This window comes from Aotus nancymaae, unplaced genomic scaffold (genome assembly GCF_030222135.1).
Source record: "Aotus nancymaae isolate 86718 unplaced genomic scaffold, 86718_ANA_hifiasm-v0.15.2.pri h1tg000053l, whole genome shotgun sequence".
Classification (NCBI taxonomy): Eukaryota; Metazoa; Chordata; class Mammalia; order Primates; family Aotidae; genus Aotus; species Aotus nancymaae.
The window spans coordinates 5370009-5381129 of record NW_026988467.1 but is presented as its reverse complement, the minus strand read 5'-3'; the positions used below and the strand labels follow the sequence as shown (position 1 = coordinate 5381129).

The following is an 11121-nucleotide window of genomic DNA, read 5'->3' as shown; positions in this document are numbered from 1 at the left end:
GGCTGAGCATCTGGTCATCATGGGCCCTGAGGATTCCAGAGCCTTTCCAGAGCTCTCCAAGGACGTGGCCCCAGAAGGCCTAGATGTCCCCCTCAAGGTCAAGTGCTTACAAGTATCTGCAGCACCCCCTTCCCAGCAAGGGTGCTGTGTGCAGTGGGGCCCTCGTTCCATTCCCAGTGCCCCCTCCCCAAACCCGGCATACAAGCTCTTAGCCAGACCTGCCTTCTGCCACTTTGCCAGGGGATGGTGCAATTCATCTTCCACCAGGGGCCTAAAATAAAGAAGCTTCTTACCTCCCTGACCCCAAGGGGTGTGGGTAAGAAGCTCAGACCTTTCAAAGTCTGAGGGAGAGGGAGGGATGGGGAAAGGAGATGCTCAGTCTTCTCTGGGGCCTGGCCAGGGCAGAGCCACAGCAAAGAAACAAACACCCAAGATTCTCAGAGCTTCCCCGGAACCCTCACCCAGTGATGGCGTTTCATTCAAATTGTCGAGGACTGTCAAGATGCTTGGAAGTCAGTGTTACTATTCACCTTTGGGTCCCAGTGACAATCAAGATTATCCTGAGCCAGGCATGGCGGCTCAGGCCTATAGTCTCAGCACTTTAGGAGGCTGAGGCAAGAGGATTGCTTGAGCTCAGAAGTTTGAGACCAGCCTGGGCAACATGGTGAAACTCCCATCTCTACTAAAGGTACAAAAAATTAGCTAGGTCAGGTGGTGCACACCTGTGGTCCAAGCTACTCGGGAGACTCAGATTGGGAGGACGGCTTGAGCCCAGGAGGTGGAGTTTGCAGTGAGCGGAGATGGTGCCACTGCACTCCAGCCTGGGCAACACAGTGAGACCCCGATTCAGCAAAAAAAAATATTCCCCTGAGCATCACTTCCAGGCAGGCCAGTTCCACAGGGTCAAGGGACATCCCATGAAGTCAGCACTCCTGACCCTGGGGGACAGCCAGGCCTGTCGCCCCCACACTCCGTCTTCTGTAATATTGGGCAGAAGCAGGTCGGCCTTGGTTCCTTACAGCTCAGAAAGAAAAAATTGGTTTGATGGAGACACATTCTGTTTCCTGCGTTGGACTATCAGCTAGTGCCTATGCAAAGCCCTCCTCCCGTCCTTCATTCCTTGACCTCGGGCAGCTGAAAGAACTTGAGTCCCCCACAGGCTCCTGATCACCAGGGTGGCCTGGTCTGTCCCCAGGAACCCTCACTGCGTGACTCTACAAACCCCCACCTCCCGGGGCCTCTGGGCGCAGCAGGGTCGGGCTCACCTTCCTGCTCCTCTGGCCCCTTTGATCCAGGCCCTTCCTCCTCCCCACTCCCCACACACACATCCAGAGGTTCTGGCCTTGGCCCTGCTTCCCTGGGTCATCACCGCTCTGAGTTTACTGAGGGCCTGAACTCCCTCCTGAATCAACAAGGGACGCTGACTCACTGTGGGGAAGGCCGTCCTGGGCACCTGACCCTCTCCACCCCGAGTCCTTTCCCATCTGTCCTGCCTGCACACTCACAAGCTCTTCCCTGGGCCCCTCCAGACACCCTCTCCATTCCCCAGTCATAGAACTTATGGGAGACACAGGGCCCGGCTCTCCCACCATCGCAGACCCAAGCTGCTGGTGGTGGCCACTCTTTTTATTCACCTTCCATTTTCTGCCTAGCAAAACCCCCAGCTCCTGCCATGGCGGTCTCCCGCTTGGTCTCCGAGGACACTGTCCACTCTCTTCCTCAGAAAACTACACATAGCATCCAGCAACAGAGCCCTCAGCATGGGCCCTGAGCCTGCTCCGTCAGCTCTACGTGCTTTTTTTGTTTGTTTTGTTTTGTTTTTTTGAGATGGAGTCTCACTCTCTTGCCCAGGCTGGAGTGCTGTGGCATGATCTCGGCTCACTTCAACCTCCACATCTCGGGTTCAAGTGATTCTCTTAACTCAGCCTCCTGAGTAGCTGGGATTACAGGTGCCCGCCACCACGCCCAGCTAATTTTTGTGTTTTTAGTAGAGACTGGGCTTCACCATGTTGGTCGGGCTGGTCTCGAACTCCCAACCTCAGGTGATCCACCTGCCTCGGCCTCCCAAAGTGCTGAGATTACAGGTGTGAGCCGCCGCGCCCGGCCCAGCTCAACATGCTGCTGCTTCTCCACCATCTCTTCTTACTTCCAGTCTGGGGAAGGCCAAGATCACTTCCTCTCCTACATGCTCTGCCCTCCACCTTCTCAGATCCTTTTCTTTTTTTTTTTTTTAGAGATCGAGTTTTGCTCTTGTTGCCCAGGCAATGGTACAATCTTTGCTCACTGCAACCTTTGCCTGCTGGGTTCAAGCAATTCTCCTGCCTCAGCCTCCCAAGTAGTTGGGATTACAGGCATGTGCCATCACACCCAGCTAATTTTGTATTTTTAGTAGAGACATAATTTCACCATGTTGGTCAGGCTGGTCTCGAACTCCTCACCTCAGGTGATCCACCTACCTCAGCCTCCCAAAGTGCTGGGATTACAGGTGTGAGCTGCCGTGCTCAGCCTTGATTTTTGTATTTTTAGTAGAGAAGGGGGTTTCACCATATTGGCCAGGCTTGTCTCAAACTCCTGACCTCTAGTAATCTGCCTCCCTCAGCCTCCCAAAGTGCTGGGATTATAGGCGGAGCCACTGAGCCCTGCTCACAAGTCCTTTTCTTCTCTTCCAGCCTTATCAAAGTCATTGGAGGGAGGCATGAATCCTGTCCTGATCCCTCTCCATCTCCCAGGGTGCCTTGCAGATGTGTAGCAGCAGGAGTTCAATTGATACCTAATTGATTCATTGGTTTTTCCTGATTTCTGAGTAATTCAGTTATACCAAGAGAAATTCTCATGTTTACCTTGCGTTGATATTAGATAGGAATGAAAGGACAGGATTGGGACCCCAGGCTATTTAGGGTTCCTTCTTGGGCATGCCCTAAGGGCAGAGGCAACAGCCTTTCTGATCTCCCAGGAGGATCTCAGAATCCCAGGAAGTCAAGGCTCATTCTGGGTGGCTCCTATATTTTAATGTTTCCCAAAGAAAGGTTCTAAAAAGGAGGCCATTGCTTTCGGAATATACATTTATTTCTGCAAATGTTCCCAAACCCCAGCCTGGTGTAACATACACCCTCCTTGCATTCCCGGTTCCCAGCCCAAGACACGCATTTTTGATATCATAGCAAACAGCTATCGATTCTATTTCTAGTTGCTTTAAAAACAAGTCTCATGGTCGAGTCACTGTACAAACAAGGAAGGGCTGGGTGAATAAGCCTCCTTATGTCATCTTGAGTAAGGTCATCGTCGCTAAATGTCTCACAGCCCCCGATCCCATATATTTAGTTCCCTCTCTTGATATTTCATCATTTAAGCCCCTAAAGGAGAGAATGATGTAACGCCCAACACACGCCAGAGTCGCCTTTCAGAGAAGCAGCACCAAACATGGGCAGAATGCTGTGGGCAAGTTTGCTTAGGCAAATATTCAGGTATCTGTTGTCGCTCGAGTTTCCATCTGAGATGCAGGTGCCTCGATCTCTCCTTTCACAGAGATTTGGATCTATCTCTGCCGTCTGTTTGAAGTTTTGAGCTTCAAAGCACTCTTCGAGCCCACACAACACGTACGTGTTAGAGTCTCTATACCAATAGGGGATAGTCACCAAAGCATTGACGTCCTCCCAGAACTACAATAATATTATCAGGGACCACTCACTGTGAGCGGACTTAAAAAAACTATAATGTAAATTTCCTGTTATGATTTTAACCAGTTTCCTCTGGTCTGATTCTCAGGAGAGATGGTAAACAGTTCATCGTAGCTTTCTGAACAATGGTTGAGCTTCTCTGTAGGAACGTAACACGGCTGACCCTCCCTCTATAGGCCATCTGCATCGAGTTGTTTGTCCAGGTGCAATGCATTTTTCTTGTTAATTCACAAGTTCTTCTCTGGTCCCTTTCGAAATCAGGGCATCTACCGGCAACTCACGAAGCTAGGGGAGAGAAAAATGTCTTGGTCATAGAGGGGGGTTCAAACTATGATTTTAGGCTCATCAGACACTACTCTCTAAACCAGAGGTCCTCAAACTTTTTGGCACCAGGGACCAGTTTTGTGGAAGATAGTTTTTCTTTCTTTCTTTTTTTTGAGATGGAGTCTCGCTCTGTTGCCCAGGCTGGAGAGCAGTGGCACAGTCTCAGCTCACTGCAGCCTCTGTCTCCCAGGTTCAAGCAATTCTCCTGCCTCAGCCTCCTGAGTAGCTGGGATTACAGGTGCCCACTACCATGCCTGGCTAATTTTTTGTATTTTTAGTAGAGACAGCATTTCACCATGTTGGCCAGGCTGGTCTTGAACTCCTGACCTCGTGATCCACCCGCCTCCCAAAGGATTACAGGCATGAGCCATGGCACCCAGCTTTTTTTTTTTTTTTTTAGATGAAGTTTCACTCTTGTTGCCCAGGCTGGAGCGCAATGGCGCCATCTCATCTCACCACAACCTCTGCCTCCAGGTTCAAGCGATTCTCCTGTCTCAGCCTCCTGAATAGCTGCGATTATAGGCATGCGTCACCACGCAACCTCCACCTCCCGGGTTCAAGTGATTCTCCTGCCTCAGCCTCCTGAGTAGCTGGGACCACAGGCATGCATAACCACACCTGGCTAATTTTTGTATTTTTAGTAGAGATGGAGTTTCACCATGTTGGCCAGGCTGGTTTCGAACTCATGACCTCAAGTGATCAGCCTGCCTCAGCCTCCCAAAGTGCTGCGATTACAGATGTGAGCCATTGTGCCCAGCCTCCAGACTTTTTTTTTTTTTAATGAGAAGAAAAATTTTATTTCAAACACGCTCACTGTTGTTTATGCTACAGCAAAGGCTGCTTGTAACACAGTTTCACTTCAAATTGCACTGATGGACAAATTTGAAACTATTTAGCAATGTTCAATTTCTACTAAAGTGTAGATTAAATCTACCAATATGACAATTTTGACATTTATTTTGGACCTTACTTTACTAGCAGAAGTTAATTTTTTTTTTTTTTTTTTTTTTAGATAGAGTCTTGCTCTGTTGCCCAGGCTGGGGTGGTGTGATCTCGGCTCACTGCAACCTCGGCCTCCCGATTTTCTGCTGAAACGATTCTCTTGCTTCAGACTCCTGAGTGGCTGGAATTATAGGCGCATGCCAGCATGTCCAGCTAATTTTTGTATTTTTAGTAGAGACTGGGTTTCACCATGTTGGTCAGGCTGGTCTCCAACTCCTGACCTCAGGTGATCCACCCGCCTTGGCCTCACAAACTTCTGGGATTACAGGAGAGAGCCACCTACCACGCCTGGCCGAGGTTAAATTTTTATCACACAAAAAATGAGAATAATCTTAACAGTTTCTACTGAGGTAATGAGCTGTGAGATTTATTCCCCATTATTGCTTTGAAAATATACCCCTAGATTGCAAGAAAAATTCTGACGTCATCCCGATATATTAACTGACCACCAGCTTGATGGTCAGTCCTCTCTGGCTGACTCAAACCAGTGAAACGCCATGTTTCTCAACCCTTTGGCTAAAAGCAATATTTTCTTCTACTTCTGTGCACATAGAATTAGTGAGAACTGTTTCACCCACATCAGCCTTGACTGCACTAACCCTTCCTCCTGCAGCTAGAGATCCTGTGTTCCACGTGAGCACTTCCTTCTCAGACAGCTGTTGTCCATTTGCTGCCTTTTTATCTCTCCTGTGTGCACACCTAGAAGTCGTCCCAGTAGGAAATAGGTAATTTCGAGTTCTGTGAATGTACTAGTCCATTCTTGCACTGCTATAGAGAAATACCTGGCCGGGCATGGTGGCTCATGCCTGTAATCCCAGCACTTTGGGAGGCTGAGTCTGGGGGATCACCTGAGGTCACAAGTTCCAGACCAGCCTGGCCAACATGGTGAAAACCCCGTCTCTACTAAAAACACAAAAATTCGTTGGGCACACACCTGTAGTCCCAGCTACTTGGGAGGTTGAGGCATAAGAATCGCTTGAACCCAGGAGTCGGAGGTTGCTGTGAGCCAAGATCACACACTGCATTCCAGCCTGGGGGATAGAGTGATACTCTGTCTCAAAAAAAAAAAAAAAAAAAAGAAAGAAAGAAAGAAAAGAAAAGAAGAAATACCTGAGACTGGGTGATTTATAGAGAAAAGGGGTTTCATCGGCTCACCGTTCTGCAGTCAGGAAACTTAAATCATGGTGGAAGGCGAAGGGGGAACAGGCATGTCACATGGCTGGAGCAGAGGCAAGAGGGAGAGTGGGGAGGTGCTGCACACTTTTAAACAACCAGATCCTGTGAGAACTTTGTCATAAGAACAGTACAAAAGGCGGAAGTCAGCCCCCAGGATTCAATCACCTCCTCCAACATCTGAAATTGCAATTGAATCTGAGATTTCGTGGGTACAGAGATCCAAATCCTATCAGTGAAGATCTCAGGTAAAACTCCAGCTGCACTAAGTACCTGCCCCTCCATTAAGTCAGGTTAGCACAACGTTGGGTCAATTTTTGTGTCAACTACGATAAGACCCCTGGAGGTGCATACCGAAGGTCACTACGTTCTGCAAAAAGGGAAACAATTTTGGAAAAGATTGGCTCACACATGAGTTTTCCCTCACTACCTTTGGAACAATACCAGGTTTGACTTTCGTCTCCTGCCCAATTTTTTTTTTTTTTTTTTTTTTTTTTTGAGATGAAGTTTCACTCTTGTTGCCCAGGCTATAGTGCAGTGGTGCGATCTCAGCTCACTGCAAGCTCTGCCTCCTGGTTCAAGCGATTCTCCTGCCTCAGCCTCCCAAGTAGCTGGGATTATAAGCATGTGCCACCATGTCTGGCTAATTTTGCATTTTTAGTGGAGACAGGGTTTCTCCATGTACCTGAATGTCATGAAGAGAATGAATCCAAGCTGGAAAATATTCTTCAGGATATTATTCAGGAAAACTTTCCTAACCTAGTAAGGCAGGACAATACTCAACTCCAGGTAATACAGAGAACACCACAAAGATACTCCTCAAGTAGAGCAACCCCAAGACACATAATCATTAGATTGACCAGGGTTGAAATAAAAGAGAATATTCTAAGGGCAGCTAGAGAGAAAGGTCAGGTTACCCATAAAGGGAAGCCTATCAGACTCACAGCAGAGCTCTCAGCAGAAACCCTACAAACTAGAAGAGAGTGGGGGTCAATATTCAATATCCTCAAAGAAAAGAATTTTCAACCCAGAATCTCACATTCAGCCAAACTAAGCTTCATAAATGAAGGAAAAATAAAATTTTTTGTGAACAAGCAAGCACTCAGAGATTTCATCACCACCAGGCCTGCTTTACAAGAGCTTCTGAAAGAAGCACTACAAACAGAAAGGAACAACCAGTATCAGTCATCCCAAAAACTTACCAAAAGGTAAAGAGTATCTCCACAATGAAGAATCTATATCAACTAATGGGCAAAATAGCCAGCTAGCATTAAATAACAATATTAAACTCACAAATATCAATATTAATCCTAAATTTAAATGGATTAAATGCCCCAATCAAAGACACAGACAGGAAAATTGAATAAAAAGTCAAAACCCATCGGCACGCTGTATCCAGATCCATCTCATAAGCAAGGACACACAAAGACTCAAAACAAAGGATTGGAGGAAGACTCACCAATCAAATGGAGAGCAAAAAACAAAACAAAACAAAACAAAACAAAAAAAACCAGGAGTTGTAACTTTCATCTCTGACAAAATAGACTTTAATAGTAACAAAGACTAAAAGAAACAAAGAAGGACATTCCATAATGGTAAAAGGATCAATGCAACAACAGGAGTTAATGATTATAAATATATATGCACCCAATACAGGAGCACCCAGATACATAAGACAAGTTCTTGATGACTTTTAAAGAGACCTGGACTCCTGCACAATAATAGCGGGAGATTTTGACAGCACATTGTTAATATTCGAGGGATCAACGAGATAGAAAATTAACAGGGACATCTATGATTAGAACTCAGACTGAAACAAGTAAACTCAGTGAATATTTATAGAATTCTTCACTCCAGGTCCACAGAACATACATTTTTCTCAGTATCACATCACACCTATTTTGAAAATGACCACATAATTGGAAGTAAATCACTCTTCAGCATTTGCATAGCATTTCACAGACTTAAATGAAATATTGGTTGGCTGTTATTTTCTTCCCTTATTCCTTCCTGTCTCTGCTGTTAAGCACAATTATCGGCATAAAAGAGGTTTTTAATACCTATTTTTAGATTGCATTTCAGCCTGGGCAATAGAGCAAGACTCCTGTTCTCTCTCCCCCTTTCTCTTTCTCTTTCTTTCTTTCTTTCATAATAAATAAATAAATAAATAAATAAATAAAATAAAAGGCAAATCTTTTTATTTTATTTTATTTTTGAGACAGTCTCTCGAGATTCTGTTGCCCAGGCTGGAGTGCACTGGCATGATCTCGGCTCACTGCACTATCAGCCTCCTGGGTTCAAGTCATTCTCCTGCGTTGGCCTCTCAAGTAGCTGGGATTATAGGCACATGCCACCATGCCCGACTAACTTTTGCATTTTTAGTAGAAATGGGATTTCACCATGTTGGCCAGGCTGGTCTCGAGCTCCTGACTTCATGATCTACCCTCCTCAGCCTCCCAAAGTGCTGGGATTACAGACGTGAGCCACTGTGCCCAGCTGCAAATCTTTTTAAAAATCTCATTTTTGTCTAATAAAAATATGTTTCAGCTTTTTGTCTATGGCAACCAGATGTTCAGAAGTCCGAGGCTCAGGACAAAGTTCATCACCAGCTGTCAACGAAGAGCGGCATGTCAGTGCTGCCCCGCTCGGCGTAGTAGCTCAAAATATCACAGCCAGGACAGTCAACACATGCAACACCTCTGACTCACTTGAAGTTCCCCTGGGTCCCTGGCATGCGTGTAGGAGAGGCATCAGGTGTACTGCTTCCACAGGGCCTAGCACATTCTGGCCAAGGACAACTTGAGTCATCAGATTTATAAATGTTGGCCTCAGCCTACCCAAGATGGATTCTGTGGTTCTTCCCAGTTCATTTTTAAACTTGACAGTGTGAACTCCAGAAATAGCTTTCACAGCTGTGGATTTTCCATGAGCACACCCGGTTCATCACGGCTTGTCTGCTGAAAACTTCGTGTAAAAGTGGAGGCAGCGTGGTGGACTTCATCCACCGTGGGGAGGTCCTGGTGAGGAAGATGCCCCGAGTCACTCCGGCCTTGCGCCCTCACCGTCGCGCAGGGAGAGCTGGGTCGTTTGTTGTCGGTTCTTTTTTCTGTTAAGCAGCCAATACAATTTTCCAGGTCTCTGATATTTTGGTATGGCTGGGCCCAAGGCCTGTGGGGTGCCTACGGCTGGGGCAGCAGCTCCCTTTGGCTCTGACGACGGAGAGCTCCCACTTGCCCATTTGTTCCCAGTGCCTGGAAAATAACGTGGACTCACCGCCTGTCTTTAGATTGATCAATGTATGCGGGCCCCAAGCCCCAAATCTTCCTTAAGAAGTATGATTGATTGATTGATTGATTGATTGATTTAGATGGAGTCTTGCTCTGTCACCCAGGCTGGATGGAGTGTAGTGGCACAATCTTGGCTCACTGCAACCACTGCCTCCAGGGTTCAAGCCATTCTCGTGCCCCAGTCTCTTGAGTAGCTGGCATTACAGGCGAGCACCACCAGGCCCAGATGATTTTTGTATTTTCAGTAGAGACAGGGTTTCACTATATTGGCAAGGCTGGTCTCAAACTCCTGATCTCAGATGATCCGCCCACCTCAGCCTCTCAAAGTGCCCAGATTACAGGTGTGAGCCACTGCGCCCGGCCAGAAGTGTGGTTTCATTTAAAAGCTTTTTTTAGGGTGGGTGTGGTGGCTCATGCCTGTAATCCCGGCACTTTGGGAGGCCAAGGCAAGGGAATCACTTGAGGCCAGGAGTTCAACACCAGCCTGGGCAACATAGTGAGACCCAATCCCCCACCTCTACAAAAAATTAAAAAATTAGTCAAGCATTGTGGCTCATACCTGTAGTCCTAGCTACTTGGGGGCCGAGAACGGAGGATCGCTTGAGCCCAGAGGTTAAGGTTTCAGCAAACTATGATCGCAATACTGCACTCCAGCCTGGGTGACAGAGAGAGATCCTGGCTCTTTATTTTACTATCTTATTTTTTCTTTTTTAAAAGACAGGGTCTTGCCATGTTGCCCAGGCTGGTCTCGAACTCCTGGGCTCAGGTGATCCTCCTGTCTCAGTCTCCCAAAGTACTAGGATTATAGGAGTGAGCCACCATGCCCTGTCCAGACCCTTTTTCTAAATAAATAAATAGATAAAAGTCTTTTTCACACCTCCATAGACATGGAGCATATACATTTCGCATATAAAAATCCTTCTATGAAAAACCCTTCACGTTATTGAAAAAGTACTCAAGATACCTCTTAGTCTCAGTCTGCCGCCAGGCTGGAGTGCAGTGGCTCGATCTCAGCTCACTGCAACCTCCGCCTCCCAGGTTCAAGCGATTCTCCTGCCTCAGCTTTCCGAGTAGCTGGGACTACAGGCGTCTGCCAACATGCCCGGCTAATTTTTGTATTTTTAGTAGAGACGGGGTTTCACCGTGTTGGCCAGGATGGTCTCGATCTCTTGACCTTGTGATCCACCCACCTTGGCCTCCCAAAGTGCTGGGATTACAGGTGTGAGCCACAACACCTGGCCAGTCAGCTCTTTTATTGATGAAACTATTCTGGTTCATTTAACTATTGACTAGAAAAATCCTCCATTTTTATAATTACTTCTTACTGTGTCCAGTATCTAGAGGTCATTGCCAGCCCCTACTGGAAAGCATTTCCTGAATGTTTGATTGACACAAAATACAGAGGAAGATTTACCTTCCCAAGGTAATTTTGGAAATGTTGGATTTTTGTTTTTTAGGCCAACCGGTGCTTGGCTTGTGGTCATCCTAATCCCATGCTCTTTGCCTTCTGACCTTAGATCTATCTCATATTCATTACTTTTTTTTTTTTTTTGAGACAGACTCTCACTCTGTTGCCCAGGCTGGAGGTCAGTAGTGCGAACTTGGCTCACTGCAGCCTCTGCCTCCTGGATTCAAGCGATCCTCCCGCCTCGGCCTCC

The 11121-nt window shown here is 46.9% G+C and overlaps 2 pseudogenes; both read right to left on the bottom strand.

Annotated features, from left to right (window-relative positions):
• Positions 1-3899: 3899 nt before the first annotated feature.
• On the bottom strand, positions 3900-6648 carry LOC105731717 (eukaryotic translation initiation factor 2 subunit 3, Y-linked-like; annotated as a pseudogene).
• A 2045-nt stretch (positions 6649-8693) lies between these two features.
• LOC135269487 (eukaryotic translation initiation factor 2 subunit 3, X-linked-like) lies at positions 8694-9414 on the bottom strand (annotated as a pseudogene).
• Between the last annotated feature and the right edge of the window lie 1707 nt (positions 9415-11121).